The following is a 20,598-nucleotide window of genomic DNA, read 5'->3' as shown; positions in this document are numbered from 1 at the left end:
ATTTATCTCATCCCAAAAAGCTCCCTGGTGCCTCTTTTTTTTTTTTTAATTTTTTTTTTTTAATTTATTTGACAGAGAGAGATCACAAGTAGGCAGAGAGGCAAGCAGAGAGAGAGGGGGAAGCAGGCTCCCTGCTGAGCAGAGAGCCTGATTCGGGGCTCGATCCCAGGACCCTGGGATCATGACCTGAACTGAAGGCAGAGGATTAACCCACCAAGCCACCAGGTGCCCTCCCTGGTGCCCTTTGAGGTAAATCTTCCCTCCTTTCAATAACACTGGTTTCTGCCAAGTCTCTAGACAACCATTGATGAGCCTGCTGTCTCTATAGATTTCTTTTGAGGCTACTTATTTTTATTCATTTCCTTTAAAAAATTTTTTATTTACATCCAATTTAGTTAACATATAGTGTATAATTAGTTCCAGGGGTAGAATTTAGTGATTCATCAGTTGCATGTACACCCAGTGCTCATTATATCAAGTGCCCTCTCAAATAAATAAAATCTTAAAATAAATATAAATAAAAAATAAAATAAAATCTTAAAAAAATTAATGCCCATCACCCAGTTACCACAACCCCCCACCCACCATCCCCTCCCCTCAATTTGTTTCCTATACTTAAAAGTTTCTTATGGTTTGCCTCCCTTTGTTTTTATCTTATTTTTTCCTCCCCCTCCCCTATGTTCATTTGTTTTGTTTCTTCAGTTCCACGTATGAATGAAATCATATGATAATTGTCTTTCTTTGACTTATTTCTTTTTTTTTTATTATTTGAGAGAGAGGGAGAGCATGAGAGGGGGAAGAGTCAGAGAGAGAAGCAGACTCTCCTCTGAGCAGGGAGCCCAGTGTGGGCTTTGTCCCAGGACTCCAGGATCATGACCTGAGCCTAAGGCAGACAATCAACTGAGCCACCCAGGCACCCCTTCTCTGACTTATTTCACTCAGCATCATACCCTCTAGTTCTGTCCACATCATTGCAAATGGCAAGATTTTTTTTTCTTTTTCTTTTCCTTTTTTTTAAGATTTTACTTACTTGGGATGCCTGGGTGGCTCAGCCAGTTAAGCGTTTGCCTTCAACTCAGGTCATGATCCCAGGGTCCTTGGTTCAAATCCAGCATTGGGCTCCCTGCTCAGTGCCTGCTGTTCCCCCTGCTTGTGCTCTCTCTCTCTGGCAAATGAATAAATAAAATCTTTAAAAAACTATCTTTTAAAAAGAGGATTTTATTTATTTATGGGGGCGGGGCTTGTGAGAGAGAGTACAAGCAAGAGGAGGGGCAGAGGGAGAAGCAGACTTCCTGTTGAGCAGAGAACCCTACTACGGGCTTGATCCCAGGACCTCGGGATCATGACCTGAGCAGAAGGGAGGAGGCTTAACTGACTGAACCACTGCAAATGGCAAGATTTCATTCTTTCTGTTGGCTGAGTAGTATTCCATTGTGTATGTATACCACATCTTCTCTATCCATTCATCTGTCGATGGACATCTATGCTCTTTCCATATTTTAGCTATTTTGGACATTGCTGCTATAAACATTGGGGTGCATGTGTCCCTTTGAATCACTATTTTTGTATCCTTCGGATAAACACCTAGCAGTGCAATTGCTGGGTCATGGGGTAGTTCTATTTTTAACGTTGTGAGGAACCAACATACTGTTTTCCACAGTGACTGCATCAGTTTGCATTCCCACCAAGAGTGTTCCAAGAGGGTTCCCCTTGAGGCTACTTATTTTTAAAGAAGATCATTTTTGCTGCCATTGGGGAATTAGTTGGAATGAACCTGGTTGGAGGGATACAGGAGGAGCAAGAGTAGATATGATGAGAGAAATATACCAATAAAATAATAGAAATAGAAATAATTAACATTTATCAGACATTACTCAATCCCAAGCATTCAGTGTTTTAAGCGCTTAGTGTTTTAATTTTAATTTAATCTTCCTAACAAGCCCTTTGATGTTACCCCTATTTTATGGAGGAGGAAACTAAGGTTTGGAGAGATTAAGTCATTTGCACAAAATTATATAGCTAACAAGTGGTAGTCAGGATTCCAGCCCCCACACAAGAGCATACACTTACATAGTGCTTCCTACCTGCCAAGCACTGTTCTAGGCACTTTAATCTTCACAAGAACCTTCATAGATAGTATTCCAGTTTTAATGAGGAAACTAGAGGCCCAGAGAGAATAATTACATACCCTATAAACAACTGGCAGAACAGGTCCTTCTAGTTCTAAAATCCTATCTTTGAATGTGTCATTGTTTATTCATCCCAGGGAACATTTCTGGGCCCACACATTTGGAACAGTGTTTTCTAGCCAGGAGTTGTGATGTGACTTGCTTCTGTTCCCATGAACCTTTGGAAACCTCTCCTAACCTCTTCTAACCAGCCTTGCTTGAGCCTCTCTTCCAGCATTTTCCCTGTGAAGGCAGAGGAACCTCTGTCATCCATAGGTCTCCTCTTCTACAGGACTTTCCCCTGCCTTTCCCCCGAGGCTTGGCAAGCTCTCTGATCTCCAGAGAACCTCAACCCAGAAGCTGGGGGAGGTGGGAGGAGAGAGCGCAATCCAGAGTATCATGGGGCTGCCTGGTCACTGAACTATCACCTGGCCAGACTGTCTGAGACATTCTTGAACAACAAAAGTGTAAATACTGCATCTGGACCAGAACAAATGGATACAGAGAATTTTAATGTCAAACTTGGAACAACAAACAAAATGTTCCTTTGGTAATGTCCAACAGAGGAGCAGAAGGTATAAGGAGGTCGTGTGTGTGTGTGTGTGTGTGTGTGTGTGTGTGTGTGTGTATGTGTGTGTGTGTTTTTAATAGAGGCAAGTTTCAACAACTGGCAGTAAACAGCTTCAAAGGCAGAATTGAGACTCTCCTTAGAAATCTTGTGACCTCCTGTCTTGTGCAATTTCAAGAGCCTTTCAAAATAAGGACAGAAATGCCAGCTCTTCTAAGTTTGCCAGAGAAGAAGAGGTCTGAATTTCTCCTTCTACTGAAGAATGAGGAGCACCCTCCCCACAAACTCCACCCCCCATCCTCCCATAGGGTTCTACCACCTTCCATACCAGTACCAGAAGAGGCAGGTGATGGGTTGGCCACGTCCAAGACAACAATGGCTTAATTATTATGTGTGACTCGTGCTTCGGGAACCTGTTGGCCAGGCAGCTGGACCTGTAAGGCTTGAGGGTGCTGGCTGTGTGTCAGAAGGAGAAGGTCCAGCAGCTGGGAGGCCAGATGACAGAGAGGCTAGAGTCGGTGGTCCTGGGCCTCCCTAAGACAGAGAGCATCTCTGCAGCCACCCAGTGGGGGAAGGAGTGTGTGAGGGCGGAGGTATGACATAGATATATTTCTCTTAATCTAGATGTCCTCTTATTCCAAATACTGGTCCCATGAGAAGATGACACCAGCCTGCTAAATAAGAGAGAGACACTATTAAATTGTAAAATTTGCTCTTAATTACCTACTTTGGCAGAAAAGAATAATGATTTGGATCCAAGACAGCAGCTAATTCTACTTAGTCATAGTCTATGGTATGTAGCCATAGGTATATAAACATGCTTCCTATTAGTAAAAACTATTTAATAACAAGTAATCTTTGTATAGTACTTCATAATTTTATAAAAAAAATTTTTATATACCCTACGTCCTGTTTAAAAAAGTTTTCTTTCACCTCAGATCATTGGAACATTTTTTTAATGGGTCTTGCTTGTCCACATTCAAGGTCTTTGCCCAGAGCTCCTGCACATACTGGTACAATGGAGCATATGGGAGTTGGAGTCTGGATACCTGCAAAACATTCCAGCTCCATTCTGTGTGACCTCAGGTAAGTCATCTAACTTCTCAGTGATCCAGTGTTTTTTCCCAGTAAAGTAGGACTGTGATAAAACATCCCTGAGATAATGTACATGAAAAACTTTGAAATAGAGAGATAGAGTCAGATAATGGACCTGGTGAGTGAGTCATAGGTCAAGCTAGAGAATGAGTATTCTCTCTTCTGTGCAATGGGAAGCCATAGCAGTTTCTGGAAAAAGGCGATTCTTCTCCTGATCTTTCAATTTCATTTGTCCATTCTGAACCCACCTAATTTCTTGGACTTTGGACCTCTGTCTACTGTAGTGTCTAGCAGAGTCTTACTGTGAACTAGAAAAAGAAGGAAACTGTTGGCAAGTAGCTGTAGGAATCGGGGTCCTGGGAAAACCAGGAGAGAGGATAAGTTCCCAAAAGACAGAAGAAGAGGACCTAGGGTGCCTCTTTATAGGGGCTTCTCATGAGCTCTGTGCTAAGATTTGGAACTGGGAGCCTGAAGGAATCTCCCCTCCCATGGTAGAGTGGCTTCAGTAGTTGCTGGGATTTCTCACATTGGCTTCTGTTGTCCTTTACGTGAAGAAAGAGAAGTTTACCAATCATAACCGTCCTCCCTAGGTATATAATGGTCTCCTTGTTGCTCAGCAAGAAAATGCTTCAGATGGCAATGTTGGATAGAAATCTCTGCCCCACCTCCACTCTCTCCTTCTTTTCCCTCCTCCCTCTCTCATTCTTCTTTACTTCTGAATGGTTAATGGATACATTTGAAAATAACTGACACACTCGATAGCCTCTGGATTGTATACAAAGATCATATTCTTATTGCAGACACCCAAATTAAGAGTGGATTACACAAGACAGGTATTTCTTTCTTCCCTCATGGAAAAACCTGGCATAGTATGATATTTCTTCTCTATTGATTTGTCAGGGGCTCAGAGTTTTTCAGTCTTCTTGCTTTGCTATCCAACAGTCCAGGATGGCTCTAGCCAGCTGGAATGGGGAAAAGAAGGACAGGGCTCTATCCTATAAGGGTACAGCACAGATGTTTTGCACATCTTGCTTGTGCTCAAGTACATTGGCCAGAATTTAGTCACATTGTCAGACCTAGCTGCAAGGAAGGTTGTTCTCATTCTGAGTAGCCATGGATTCAGCTAAAAATCCAATTATGGTGGATAAAGGAGAGAATGTATATTGTGGGAAAGCTGGCAGTCTCTGCCACACAGAATAAACCAATTCTTTTGGGGGATCTTTAGCAATAGCTTCTTCTTTTATAGTCTCTGGTATTTGACAGGTTTAATAATTATACTGCTGAATCTTTAGGTCAGATGATAGGGACGTGTCTATGAAGACTCCAGGAATTCTCCTTTTCTTAGGAACCCAGGCCTCTCTTAACAGCAGAGAATTGAGAAGAGTTTGGAGACATTTCTAAGAATCAATCAGCTTTGGTCTTTGGGTTGTTTCCTTTGCAAGATAGAGATACTTACCTTTGTTTTAAAATAGTTTTGTTGAGATATAATTTACAGAGTTCACTTATTGAATTTTATGTAACTGTATAACTCAATAATTTTTTTACTAAATTTATACAATTTGTGCAACCATCACACAATCCAGTACTGAAAAAATTTTCTTCATCCAAAATGTTCTCTTGTGCATGAAATCAGTTCCCACTTCCACGGATTTGTTTTCTGTCTCTATAGATTTACTTTTCTAGAAATTTTATATAAATAGAATCCTACAACATGTAATCTTTTATGTCTGTTTTTTTTTCCACTTAGAATAATGTTTTTGGGTTTATCCATGTTGCTGCATAACTCAAGAGTTCATTCTTTTTTATTGCTGAATTGTATTCTATAATATGGATATACCACATTTTCTCCATTCACCAGTGATGGCCATTTGGATTGCCTCCAGTTTGGAACTAATATAAAGAATGCTACTGTGAAATTCAAATAGCCTTCATGTGAACACATGCTTTTATTTCTCTTGAGTAGATACCTTGGAGGGGAGCTGCTGTATCATATATTTTTAACTTTTTAAGAGATTGCCAAACTGTTTTTCCAAAGACACTTTATCATTATACATTCCCATCAACAATGTGCAATATGTGAGAGTTCTGTTTTCTCCATATCCTCAACAACCCTTAGCATTGTCAGTTTTTTGGATTATAGCCACACCACTATGCATGCAGTGGTATCCCTTTATGGTTTTAATTTGTATTTTCCTAAAAAAAAAATTTGTACTTCCCTGTTATTAATGATACCGAGCACGTGAAATGCTATAAAACTTCCTATAAACACAGCTTTAGTGGCACCCTATAAATTTTGTTTTCATTTCACTCAACTCAAGATCCTTTCTGATTTCCCATGTGATTTTTTCCTTTGCCCTAAGGATTATTCAGATGTGTCTTAATTTCCAAATATTTGGGGTGCTTTCAAATTTTTTCTTGTTGAATTCCAATTTAATTCCTCTCTTTTGTATGACTTCAGTCTTTTAAATTTTACTGAGATTTGTTTATGGCCTCATATATTATTTACTCTAGAGAATGTTTCATGTATGCTTGAAAAGAAAGTTATTCTAGGGACACCTGGATGGCTCAGTCAGTTAAGCATCTGTTTTCAGCTCAGGTCATGATCTGAGGGTCCTGCAATTGAACCCCACCTAAGCCTCCTTGTTCACTGGGGAGCCTACTTCTCTATCTGCCTGATGCTACCCCTGCTTGTGTTCTCTCCCTCTGACAAACAAATAAATAAAGTCTTTTTTTTTTTTTTAAGAAAGTTATTCTGTTTGTTGAGTAGAGTGTTCTATAGCTATTGGTTAGGTCAAGTTGGTTGATAATGTTCAAGTCTCCTTATCTTACTAATTTTCTGTTTTATCAATACTCAAGAGAGGAACACTTAAATCTCCAGCTATAATTCTTGAGTGGTCTGTTTTTCCTTCCAGTTCTGTTCATTTTGCTTCCTGTTATTTTGGAGGTCAGTTGTTAGGTGCATATACATTATCAATTTTATCCTTCTAAAGGTATAATGACATTATACAATGTTTCTATCTCTAGTAATATTTGTATTCTTAAAGTTGATTAATACAGCTATTTAAGTTCTCTTACAATTACTATTTGTATGGCAAAACTTTTTTGATCTTCATATTTTCAATCTGTTTGTGTTTGGGGATCTAAAATATGTCTCTTCTAGGGGCACCTGGCTGGCTCAGTTGGTAGAGTGTGCAACTCTTGATGCCGGAGTAGTGAGCTTAAGCCCCACAATTGGGTGTAGAGTTTACTTAAAAACAAACAAACAAACAAACAAACAAGTAAAACATGTCTCTTATAGACTGTATAGTTAGGTCTTGTTTTTTATACAGTCTCACAATTTCTACCTTTGATTGGAAAGTTTAGTTCATTTACAATAATGTAGTTATTAATGTCGTTAGTTTGTTGTGGTTTTTTTTTTTTGAGAGAGCAAGAATGCACATGAATGGGGGGAGGGGCAGAGGGAAAGGGAGCAGACCTTAAGCAGACTCTCCCTGGATCCAGTACAGGGTTCAACCCCATGGCCCTGAGATCATGAGTCAGATGCTTAACCGACTGAGCCAACCAGGCACCTTAATGTTATTGGATTTGTATCTGTCACTTTGCTACTTACTTTCTTGTCTATTTTGCTATTTCTATTATCATTTAATTTATAATATTTTCTTATTAATTTATTTTCTTTAGGCTTTATATCATTTTTCCTCTGTTCCTCCTTTACTGCCATCTCTTACGTTAAAAAGTTTCTAGTAGACCATTTTAATTCCACTCTTCATTTTTAAGGCTTTTTAAAAAATGTTATTTCCTTAATAACTGGAGCAGTGGTTCTCAACTGTGAGCAATATTCCTCCCCCATTCCTGCTAAAGGATATCTGGAAATGTCTGGAGACGTTTGTCACTGTCACAGCCTGGGAAGTCATTCAGAGTTCAGTCAGTTTTCGAATTAGCTGGGCTTTAGCTTTCCGCTGGGCTCCCACCGTTCACCGTTCTTCCTGTGCATGTGAAGAGCGCTCTAGACAGAGACCTACGTATGAAAAGCTTTTTCCAGCCTTTCAGTGGCTCTTTTATTTCCAGGACCTCACATCTAAATTTCTGGTGGGTCTTCTGCTTGCCTGAACTGTGTCCATAAACTAAGACTAGAAGAGCTTTGAGTTTTCCCCTCTCCCCGTCCTACTGATGAGGGAGCAGAAGACAAGCTGGGGGCAAAGCATGAGATGACACTCTGTAACTCCCCTTCCCCACTGGGTGGGACACATGTGATATTCCTGCAGGCAGCTCACAACCCTCTTAATGTTAATGCCTGACTAGGGGTGCCTGGGTGGCTCAGTGGGTTAAGCCTCTGCCTTTGTCTCAGGTCATGATCCCAGGGTCCTGGGATCAAGCCCTGCATCAGGCTCTCTGCTCCATAGGGAGCCTGTTTCCCTCTCTGCCCGCTTGTGATCTCTGTCAAAGAAGTAAATAAAATCTTTTTTTTTTTAAATGTTAATGCCTGACTAGAGGGAAAAACTACCTTAAAAATGGTAAGGCCCCTGGTATCCTGTGAGTCTTTTAACATGAAAGTCCTTTGGAAACCTCCCTTTTCCTTACCTCCCCCGACTCCTAAGTATATTATTATTTGTCTCTCACAGCTCCAGTGCAACAGCTCTTTCTGTTCATGGGTCCTGTCCCCATGGCTTAATAAAATCACCATTGTGCACCAAGGACATCTCAAGAATCTTTCTTGATGGTTGGCTCCGGACCTCACCCACCAAGACTCACCTACGTTCCAAAACTACATCACTAAGTTTGCTGCTCTTACTGATAAGGCTGTGATGTGTTTCCATCTTCTGCCTGAAATTAAGCCTGCCCCCTCAGGCACAAAGATGCTAATTTTTCCAAGCAGCTCTGCCCTTCTTGCCTGTTAAGCTCCAGTGGGGATAGGGGAATGACCCCAGTCAAGGAGATCACAGTTTCCTGCTGATCTCATTTGAAGAGCTGGCAGTTTTTCATGACTAAATGATTCTCAATTCGTTATTTACTGTTGGTTAATTTCCAGAGAACTTAAACCATTGCTTCTGACAGTTCTGTCCAATTTTATACTTGCTTTTGGACAAAAGGATTTGCTGATCTCTTCATCCCATAGTTGGAAGCTCCCTCACTACCTTGGAGTTAAAGTTTGCATCATAAAACCTGGCAACCGGAGCACGTGGGTGGCTCAGTGGGTCAAGCCTCTGCCTTCGGCTCAGGTCATGATCCCAGGGTCCTGGGATCAAGCCCCACACTGGGCTCTCTGTTCAGCAGGGAGCCTGCTTCCCCCTTTCTCTCTTTGCCTGCCTCTTTGCCTACTTGTGATCTCTGTCTGTCAAATAAATAATAAAATTTAAAAAAGAAAATCTTAAAAAAAATAAATTAAATAAACAAATAAATAAATAAAATAAAACCTGGCAAACCCTTGCGTAGCCCTTTCACCCCCAAAGGGTAAACAGCATTCTTGGGGGGGAGGAAATCTGGGTCCATGTTTCTCCAGAAGGCAGAGAAAACTAAACGTAGAAGTTCTTTGAAAACTGTAGGTCGTCTCCCACCAGCAATCAAGTATTTTTTTTAGAGGAGGTGAGGGGCAAAGGGAGAGGGAGATAGATAACCTTAAAGGGGGAGGGGCTCCATCTCACAACTCAGAGATCAGGACCTGAGCTGAAATCCAGCTGGGACACTTAAGTGACTGAGCCACACAGGTGCCCCACTCAAGTATTTTTGACCTTTGGTTCAAAACAACTGATTCTGAGCCCCAGCCAGGGCTCTGATCCATGTGGTGTGGTTTTTTGAGGAGCAGTGTTGTTGGGGTCCGGAGCCAACATGAGATATCTTTGGTGCAGATATCTTAAAGCATGGGAACAGGCCCCCTGGGCAGGAAGAGCTGTGACTGCAGGTTATTTTGCAAAGCTCCAGATTGTGAGGAGTATTATATATTTTGGGGTTGGGAAAGTAAAGATAAGGGAAGTTCCAAAAAGATTTTCATAGGCTAAACAAGACTCACAGGATATTGGAGGCCTTGCTATTGTCAAAACTAAGGTAGTTTCTCCCTCTAGCAAGGCATTAACATGAAGACGGATGTGAGCATCCTGGAGAACTGTACTCTGACTGATTCAAGTATTTGTCAGTGGGAGTCAGGTTATAAGGACTTCTCATTCTATCTATATTTCCTTCTGCCTTTGTTTCCTACACCACAGGTAGCCTAAGTCTCTCAACGGGCTGGTTTATTTAGTCTCCAGAGAACCAGCTTCCTAAGGTCTGACACTGTGGTAGCTGCTCTCCTTAATGTGCTAGCATTAGCCTATCTTTCCCACGAGACCACAGAGGGGTGCAGGACGTTAACATACCAAACGCAAGGTCAGTCTGTGCCCGCAGCTGAGATAAGGCCAAGGTCTGGTCTGGGTCAGCTCTCAGCATTTACTGCATCTGACACTGAAGCAGCAAAGGATCTTGGTTCTGTTTGGAGATCTCTTGGGCAAAGCCTGGGGTGGCAGCTGCCTTTTTCAAGTGGTCAGACATAGGTGGGTCAGATCCGAAGAGTCTGACAGTTTGCTCCCCAAATTCTCCCCTTTTTAAAGTGATTTCATCAGTTTCGATGTCTTTGTCAACCTCATCTTGTTCTGCTTGTCATTAGTTCTGGGGTGTCAGCTGACATGGGTCCCGACGATATCCCCTAGCTGCAGTGTCTGAACTGCTTGACATCAGAGACTCCATTTTGCCTTCTGCGCTGAACCAAGTCTAAAGAATGAGTCGGTTAGGCAGGCAGCCAAGTTGACACTGTGGATTAATCACCAACGTTCCAACCGAGGCAGGTTTAACTCAGCCTCCCACCCAATCATCTTACTTCTAGTTCACCCTCAGCCTCCTTGCTCCACCCTGCCTCTGTAATTTGCTTTGGGTTCTTCCAGGATTGCCAACTTATTTTAATATTTATTCAAGCCAGGTAGGTTTAGAAAGATCTGTATGCAGCAGTTACAACCATCTTTGACCTGACAATTGAGAAACAAAAGCCCAAATTTCCTGGCAGCCCTGAGCATGTGATGTAAAACCAACTGAGCATCTAAAGAAGAGATTTGTGCCCCCGATGGGCATTGGGCAAGAGAACCCTGAAATTCTAGTTCTGGTCTACCACTGATTGACTGGGTGATATTGGGCAAGTTTCTTTTTTTTTTTTTTTTTTTAAAGATTTTATTTATTTATTTGACAGACAGAGATCACAAGCAGGCAGAGAGGCAGGCAGAGAGAGAGGAGGAAGCAGGCTCCCCGCCGAGCAGAGAGCCCGATGCGGGGCTCGATCCCAGGACTCTGAGATCATGACCCGAGCCGAAGGCAGCAGCTCAACCCACTGAGCCACCCAGGCGCCCCTATTGGGCAAGTTTCTTAACATCTCTAGACTCCCTTGGGTTTAGGGTTTTTTTTTTTTGTTGTTGTTGTTGTTTTTAATTAGTACAAAGAGAGGGGTAAGTCAGTCCCCAGTTGCCTTCCTCCTCTAAGATGAAATGAATCAGGTTATTTTGCAAAGCTAACTAGAAATGATCTAGAATGGGTGGTGTCATGAAAAGCAAGCTGAGGTCCCTACTCAAAGGAGGAAACGTCTACCTACAGTGCCAGGCTGGGGTTTAGGAATGAAACTCCAGGGCCTGCAGTCACCCCAGCAACTCTCAGGCTTACCCCACACTTTCCCCAGAGGTCTCTTTCCTGCACGTTGTTGAAGAAGGTGTCTATCCCTTGTACCTATTTATAAATGTTATTGATTGAAGCAAATCTGTCTGTAGGGACAGACAGCAAGGGGCCTATATTGACTTTTCATATCCCCACCTTCACTACTCTACCAAGTTATGTTATATCACTCTCTTGTACTAGCTTTCTCAGAAGAACCCCTGTGTCCAACTGGAACTAGGAAAAACCTATAATAAAGTGAGTAGACCCATTCTATGGTCCCTCTGGGGGCCATATATGGCAGTTTATGCTAAATGTACTGGTGACACTAATTCCAATACAATGTCAAGTCCTGACAAATCCCACAACAGACAAGATTCAGGAAACTGACTGAATATGAAGTTCTTAGGTAAGCTTGAAGACTCAACCCAACATTTCCAGTTTCCAATTTCTAGTTTTAGAATTCAATGGCTTCCCTTTTAACACTCCTGCTGGGAGTGAAAAATGGTAGACAACCTTTTCATTCAGTGTAAGCTCAGAGGTCTGATATGCTCCAGGGAGCCAGGGTGGGGTAGCCCGAGGATGTGAGACATCCATAGCTAATAATACGTGTTTGGGGGTGGAAGGAACAGAAAGGCAATGTCAGGTCAGTTTTCCTTTCATTTGGGGAAAGGAAATGTGAATGACTGAGCTGTTCATAAGTGACAAAGGTACGAAGGAAATGTTTACCACAGACCCATTCTAACCTGCCAGTGGGGGTGTCTTTTTGACCCTCCAGTAGGAAAGAAGGATACCTTAAAGTTAGTGTCGGGTCACTAGCTCTTTCAAAGTAGGAGTCTCCTACTGTCCTAGGTTTGAAAGTCTTCAATAAGATAGGAGAAAAAGAAAATAATACTAGGAACAAACATTTATTGAGCCCTTTCTATGTGCCAGCTGCTGGGGTAAGCGTTTACATACATATGTTTACATACATTATCCCCTTTAGACTTAGGAAGATTTATTTCTCCTGTTTTGGAGGAGAGGAAACAGACTCAGAGAGGTTACATAACTTGTTCAGAGTCGTGCAGACAGTAGCCCTGGTCAAAGTCAAGTTTGTCAGAATGGCACTCTGCCCTTTGATGGTGAGCAAAAACAGGGGTCACTGTCCTCTCAGGGCTGGAACACCCCATTGCTCAAGCGGCCACTTCCACCTTTCATGAGGGCTCATGACACCTCTTCTTCGCAGACCGTGTCCCACACGTCACCATGACTACAGTGAGGATAATTATATCTTGCTTCTCAGAGTCATTTAGAGGGTGAAGAGAGATCATGTTAGCAAAGAGTTGTCCTCAGAGCAGAGCATCATGATAAGCTTGGGCTAAACGATAGTTTTAAACACAACCAGTCATATTCCTGATTCCTTGAGGCCTCTGCTACCTGTGTTTATTTCTGTCTCTACTTCTTTTTTTTTTTTTAAGATTTTATTTATTTATTTGACGAAAGAGACACAGTGAGAGAGGGAACACAAGCAGGGTGAGTGGGAGAAGCAGAAGCAGGTTCCCTGCTGAGCAGGGAGCATGATGTGAGGCTCGATTCTGGGACCCCAGGATCATGTCCGGACCCAAAGGCAAACGCTTAAAGACTGAGCCACCCAGGTGACCCTCTGTCTCTTCTTTTCTCTAAGCCAATTCCCAATGAAAGTTAAGATCTCAGGTTTTTTTTAAGTAAGGGAAAGTGGGAGAGGGGCGGAGGGAGAGAGAGAATCTTAAGCAGTCTCTATACCCAGCTCAGAGCTCAATTTCACAAACCTGAGATCGTGGCCTCAGCCAAAATCAAGAGTGGTGCCCTTAAACTACTGAGCCACTCAGACGCCCACCCTCCCTCCCCATCATTTATTTTAATTGGCCTTTGGAGCAGGCTTTTAAAAGTCCAGTTGTCTGGGGGTGCCTGGCTGGCTCGGTTGGTGGAGCATGTGGCTCTTGAACTCTGGGTCGTAAGTTCAAACCCCATGCTGAGTATAGAGATTACTTTAAAAAATCCAATTGTTGGGGGCCTGGTTGGCTCAGTCATTAAGCATCTGCCTTCAGCTCAAGTCATGATCCTAGGGTCCTGCGATCAAGCCCTGCATCGGGTTCCCTGCTCTGCAGGAAGCCTGCTTTTCTTCTCCCACTCCCTCTGCTTGTGTTCCTGCTCTTGCTGTCTCACTCTCTGGAAAATAAATTTTAAAAAAAATCTTAAAAAAAATCCAATTGTCTAACAGCTCACTGCACTCCTCTCATTCCCATTTAACCAAAATGGCTTGCAAATGCACAAATATGATAGGATCTCCATTGCCTCTGTTTCATTCATTTGCTTTTAGAAAGGTTGTTGATGGGAACCTGGGGAGACAAAGAGTCCTATTTCCATAAGACAGATCTGCAGATCAGATTAGAATCAACCTCACCTTTCAGTCTATTCTGGAGATCAAAAACTATTCTAGACAACATTACTAGAAGGGAAAAGCATGTCCCACAATGTCTTCTACACCCAAGCCATTCCCACTAGTCATTCGAGAGTTTTTTTAAGCATCATCTCCTCTGGGAAGCCTTCCCCAGATCCCTCCCCTGTGAGGTGACTATTCTGTCCACTCCCACAGCTGCATGCTTGCCATGTTTTATTGATATGCCTGAAGCTCTTCCTCCATAGACTCTGAGCTCCTTGAGGTCAAGGGCCTTGTTTTCATTTCTGCACTCTACCCATAGCACCGTGTCCTACTCAGAGGAAGTTTTCAGTCATGTTTGTAGGATAAACGTCACATTTAGGTTGCTTTCTGAGGAAAAGGTGCATTTGTCAGGTGAATTTCCCCCTTTCAGCAATGTTTGTGTTGTTTTTGGACAGATTACAAAGTGAGTGCTCAATTATACATATAGTAAACCTTCCCTGTGCTGTAGGTCCTGACCTCTCATCTGTTTCTCCCTTTTTAACTTAAGTTTTGATCATACCTTGACACGAATGAACAAATAAGCCAAACATACACACAGTTTTATTGTTTTTCCTTATTATATAAGCAATATAGGCTAGTCATAAGACATTATAACACATGAAAAACATAAAAGGAGGAAATGATAATGAACATAATTCTACCACTGAGAGATAACCAGTCTTAATTTTTTTTGGACCACACATGCAGACTTTTCTTTATGTATTTATATCCTTTTAAAATGGGTCATAGTGTTTATATGATACTTTTTTCTTTTAATATGCATAAAAGTGCTATATATGTTTTATGTCATATTTAGATCACATCACTTTTATTCTGTTAACATGTCACATTTTATTTATTCTTGGCTGGCTGCATTCTCTCCAGTTCTTAGCAATTATCCACAGCACTGCAAGGAGGTTAAATATGTAAGTTGTTATTTTATTATTACCTTAAGATAAATTTTTGAGAATAAAAATACTGGTCCATACATAATACCATCCCTATGGGCATACGTAATTTATGTGGGTTTTAAAATTTTTAATGAGCTGCCAAATTCCCCTTAGGCCTCAGTGCCTAAGTACCCAGGTAACCTGAGTTCTTGCTAACCTTGGACACCCACATTAAAAATAAACCAAAACAAACAAGATACTTGGTCATTGCAAAGTCATTCTTGTTTTACTTGGTATTTCTTTAACCGCTGGGGAGGTTACCTTGCTTTTCATATGTTTATTGATGTTTTCCTGATTTGTAAAGTGAGTGTTCTCATCTTCTGTTTTTCTATTGAGTAATTTGAATGCCTTGTTTCACATAGGAGTTCGATTACTACCCAGGAACCCGTAGACTCAAAGCCCATTTTGTAATGATAGGTGTTACGTGAGGTTTTGCAGAAAAGACTTTTCTGGGATTATTTTTGATGCAGGCAGGTTGGGTCTGAGCACCCAGAAGGGATTTCCACCGGACCAGCCTAAGAGGGTCCTTGGCTTCTCCCAGGTTAGAAATCCAATGCGAGCCGAAGAAGTGAAAGCAGAGTTTATTGAATAGCGTGAATGACAGAAAACAGCAGATAGAGTGTCTGAGAGACTCAGAAAGGAAAGGAGATTGAGTCTCGTCATCGCTTGAGGTTAGGGGTTTACACTGGAAAGGGGTCTAGAGTACATGTTCCTTTAGGAATCCAGGGTAGGGTCTAATCAAAGGCAAGTGTCAAGTGTCAGACAGGTGTTATCTCATGAATCACTGAAGGCTGGGGGAGGGGTTGATGCCAGCATCAGCCAAGATTTTTTCAAAGCTAATGTCCTGGAACGTGCATGGGATCGAGCTCTTCTTGGTCGGTTGGTTGATTGATAAATGTTGTTGTCAGGTGTTTGGGGCATAGGACAAAACTCAGAGAATGATGAACTTTCTTGCTTCTGCTTTGAAGTGGGAACACAGATTCTTTGGCTTCTTTGGAGGCTAAGTATATATAGAACAAGAGTAAGTGGGGCCTAGCAGAAAACTGGCAGAGATTGAGTCTTTCTAAAACAGAGTCCCTTCAGCTTCCCCACTTCACTTCGATTATTAAAATTAATGTCTGATTTATTAAAGTTGTAATAAAAGACATTATTCTTTAATAATCTGTTCAACTTATAAACCTTATTTTATCCATACAATTTAGCAGATTTTATCAGTTTTTAAGGGGGAGTTCAATTAATATTTGGTTATGCTATTTAAGCTCCATTGAGAAACTTAGACTTTATTAATAAACTTAATGTATTTAGGGTCACATGGGTGGTTTGGCCAGTTGAGTGTCCAACACTTGATCACAGCTCAGGTCTTAATCTCAGGGTCCTGAGTTCAAACCCTGGATTGGGCTCCACACTGGGCATGGGGCCTACTAAAAAAAAAATAATAATAATAACATATTTAATTTTCTCTTTAAAGTACATCAATTTTGTGACTGACAAACCTTAAATAAGCCTTATAAATCAAATAGAAACAAATAAGTATAGCAAAGTCAAATTATCTTAATTTTCTCACATGTTTTAGGTACTTAAAATACTATATAGCTATGGAGTATTCCCAGAGCATTTTAGTTCAGAATAGTAGTAACTCAGGGTTTGGTTTATTAGACCATCTTTAGACTTAATTCTAAGTCTCTTCAGACATTTACCCATAAAGGAGTAAATCATTTCCTCCCAAGTAATTTGACATTGTCCTTTTGGGTAGCTGAGGTTGCATATAGACCTGAGACTTTGGTTCGGATAAAAATATTTATGCTGGTAGACATTGTCAAATGACAAAACTAACAAGTCCGATGTTCTTTCTTCAAGGGAACACAATCCATGGATTGAGGGAATACAGTGCCTCACAAGAAGTGAATGCTCTTCATAAGACATTGGGAAAGAGTGAGAGCTTTAAGAGGATTAAAATTTCCAGCTCCAAAATAGGGCATGGTTGGTTAAGGTTGCATATCTGACCTGATTTAGAAAGATCAAGGAACAAAGAAATTATAAGTATAGAGTCCAGAGTTGGCCTGGCATTTAGAGATTGGCTGACTGGATACACTGCATTTCTGGTAAAGCAGAGCATTTAAGGGCACGCAAGCGGGGTTTGCTGACAGGGGTATCAGGGGTTGGAGTGGCTCCATCTCGGGCCTCCAAGTTTATTTCAACATGTAAGATGTGTTTTCTCACAATGATGGGAGATAAGTACTATTAGAAGTCTCTTTCCATATCTCTATGCCAGTTAAGGGGATCTCGTACAATCCACTAACGCTGCATGTGAGGGTGTGATATCTAATTTTCACATCTGACTTAATTCTGCCACCCCACCCACATTGATTCACCAACTGAGTGGAACCCAATAGATTATTGCCAGTTATATGCTAAGCTGTATTATTTTCATATTTTCCCTATATGTAGTGCTATAGTTCTTACAGATATTCAAATGAGATCTGTTTGGATTCTGTTAACTTGACCTCTGCCTTACTCAAGGGTAACAATTCCAAGGTCATTCTTGTAACAAGAGAACAACAAATTAGTTGTTGCAAGGCAGGTAAAACAAGGCAAGTAAAAAGCTTTAAAGTTAGTGGACTAAATTATCATGGGCAACTACACAGGTTTAACTCAACCACAGTGTCCTTTCTCCTTCTTTTCCTCTCCCTTGGGCAAATCACCACAATCACATATTATCACTTGATTTATAAAGGTTGAATCCCCAGTTGCTGCATCAGGAAGCTATTAGCTCTAAATGGGGAGATTTCTCAGAAAGTTAGAAATAGTGTCACTCTGGATGTGAGATGAGTCATTTCAGATGTAACCCTACCCAAGAGATGGTTTGCTAATGTCATGCTGAGTAGTCATGAGAACCTCCTGAGTTTCCGTGGGGCAAGACAGGTCACCAGGAAAGCCTGGACTGTGCTGTGTGCACGTGGCATGCATTCCACTTGGCACACTGCCACAAGTGTGAATATGGTGGGACTCTGACAGAGGGGTGGTGGGTTACATGGAGCCTCAGAGAAGCCAGAGAGGAAAGTCCGGCCAGATGGTCTGCGGCCCTGTGCAGGAGAGTGGCTATTCTGGACCTGAGGACTACTGCCAAGCCCCAGAACCCCATACTTCTAGAGTGGATAGAGGGCAGTTCACTCATGCCACTAACTTATTGGAAATATTCTTTAAAAGCATCTCATTTCTTGGCTGGCAATGTGTCCTCACCACACAATACCTTGATCTATGATCCAGATGTTCTCCATCTCACCCAGTTAGTCTTCCCTTTTGTCTCACAAGACCTCATAGTTAGTATCCTATGAAAATGCCCTAGATAGGTTTTACTCTCAGGAGTAGCTTCCCCTGTAAATTGGGCTCTTGGTTTGTACATCAGCCTCTTCCCAGAGTTGATCTTCTGGGATAATGGTTAGAACTGGATATAAGGACTTGCAGTGCTGAAATACAGAATTGGCTGAGGAATACTTTACCATAATGGCCCAGGACAGTCCCTGTCTTGCAAGTCCCCTAGCGGATGCCTGAAACTGGATGGTGTCAAACTCTACATCTACTGTTTTTTCCTATACATACGTACCTGTGATAAAGTTTAACGTATGAATTAGGCACAGTAAGAGATTAGCAACAATAACATAATAAAATAGAACAATTATATCAATATGCTGTAATAAAAGTTATATCAATGTGGTCCCTCTCTCTCAAAGTAACTTACTGTGCTATACTCACCCTTCCTGTGACAACATGAGATGATAAGTGCCTACGTGATGAAATGAAGTGAGGGGAATGACATAGGCACTGTGACATAGTGCTAGGCTACCCTGACCTGATGATGCTCAGAAGGAAGACCATCTGCTTCCAGACAGAGGTTGACCAGGGTAACTGAATCCACAGAAAGTGATGGGCGCCTGGGTGGCTTAGTCGGTTAAGTGTCTGCCTTTGGCTCAGGTCATGGTCTTGCTGTCCTGGGATCAAGCCCTGCGTCAGGTTTTCTGCTCAGCAGAGGAGTCTGCTTCTCTTTCTTCCTTTGCCTCTTCCCTTGCGTGAGCTCTCTTTCTCTTTCTCTCATTCATTCTCTTTCTCTCGAATAAATAAATAAAATCTTTAAAAAAAAGAAAGAAAGAAAGAAAGATACCACACAGTAAGTGAAGCCATGGATAAGAGGGGCTACTGTAATGGGGTTTCCTCTGAGGCAAGAGGCCGGTTGACCTGCTGACTTATCTTTACCTCTACTTTGACTATGAATGTAGCAAATATAAATTAGTTTTGATAGAAGTGGAAAGAAAAATTCAGAGAGGTTAGAAGCTGGGTGGTTGTGTGGCCCGTGGGAGCACCATCACATCGGGAACTGGGGAGCCTTGTTGAGGCTTGGGGAATGACTGGTTTCTACCAATAGCAGAGGCAAAAGGGAAGATCAGGAGCGTTTAAAATTGCATGTTCTTCCCAGCAGAACATGCTCTCTGGGGGGCAGCCCATTGTCACGGTGAAGCTCATGATCCCGGGAGCCAGCTTTTCTAGGACTGAATGCTGGCTCTACCACTAACCAACTATGTGAGCTTGGGCACAGAACTTAGCTTTTCTGTGATTTGGTTTTATTGACTGGGAAGGTCAAATGAGATAATGTACACAAAATGCTTAAAGCTGTGTCTGACGTTGGCTAAGATACACTACTACATCTAAAGCTAATTGTGGAATGCCTTACTTCTCATGACGTAGATAGGAAAGAAAACCTACCGGCCACTTGGAAAGAAGTCAGACTAAAGAATGGAAAAAGGGTCACCTGATTCTCATGTCTATAATCTTTTTTGAGTAGTAAAGGGCATCAACTTTTTCTTTTAGTCCATTCAGACAGGGTTTATTTCAAATAATCAGGAAATGCTTACATAGCTCCTATCAGGTGCAGAATACTGGTCTATGTGGGTTACAAATACTAACTCATTTAATCTTCTCTGACAATCTTCGCTGTTATTAACATGCCCATTCTACAGATGAGGAACCCCAGCAGTCAGGCTCTGGAGACCTGTGCTACACTGCTGTGGGATACTGTGGGATGTTGTGGGATGCTGCCCATCTCCCCCTTCAGACAGGACTGTGACTGCCAAGCAAGTGACCTACACAGGCTGGAGCCCAGCAACAACCAACGGTGTGGGCCAAACACTTGCTCACCTGCTTGGCCGGTTTAATTTTTCCCCTCATCAGATGGGCATAAGAGAAGTGATAGATTCCTTGCCCAAACTGGGTTTAAAGTGCACAAAAACTGATTTTCTTCTTCGGATTAGAAAGCTGGGAGAGGGGCACCTGGGTGGCTCAGTGGGTAAAGCCTCTGCCTTCTGCTCAGGTCATGATCTCAGGGTCTTGGGATGGAGCCCCGCATCGGGCTTTCTGCTCAGCAAGGAGTGTGCTTCCCCCTCTCTCTCTGCCTGACTCTCTGATCTTGCTCTCTGTTAGATAAATAAATAAAATCTTTAAAAAATTTTTAAAAAATAATAATTAAAAAAAAAGAAAGATGGGGCGCCTGGGTGGCTCAGTGGGTTAAAGCCTCTGCCTTCAGCTCAGGTCAAGGTCCCAGGGTCCTGGGATGCAGCCCCACATCGGGTTCTCTGCTCTGCGCGGAGCCTGCTTCCTCCTCTCTCTCTCTGCCTGCCTCTCTGCCTACTTGTGATCTCTGTCTGTCAAATAAATAGATAAAAA

At 42.0% G+C, this 20,598-nt stretch overlaps 1 long non-coding RNA gene across 2 annotated transcripts; it reads left to right on the top strand.

The window, feature by feature from the left end:
• The first annotated feature begins 3,213 nt into the window (after positions 1-3,213).
• LOC116877680 lies at positions 3,214-19,946 on the top strand. Of its 2 annotated transcripts, none has more exons than XR_004384688.1 (3): positions 3,214-3,329; positions 3,721-3,822; positions 19,896-19,946. It is a non-coding gene; the product is annotated as an uncharacterized LOC116877680 (long non-coding RNA). The 2 variants fall into 2 exon arrangements; XR_004384687.1 differs by lacking the exon at positions 19,896-19,946 and adding an exon at positions 14,819-14,906.
• The last annotated feature ends 652 nt before the right edge of the window (positions 19,947-20,598 follow it).

The sequence above is a fragment of the Lontra canadensis genome, unplaced genomic scaffold (genome assembly GCF_010015895.1).
Source record: "Lontra canadensis isolate GAN:19392208 unplaced genomic scaffold, GSC_riverotter_1.0 scaffold53, whole genome shotgun sequence".
NCBI lineage: Eukaryota > Metazoa > Chordata > Mammalia > Carnivora > Mustelidae > Lontra > Lontra canadensis.
This window is presented reverse-complemented; position numbering and strand designations above follow the sequence as displayed.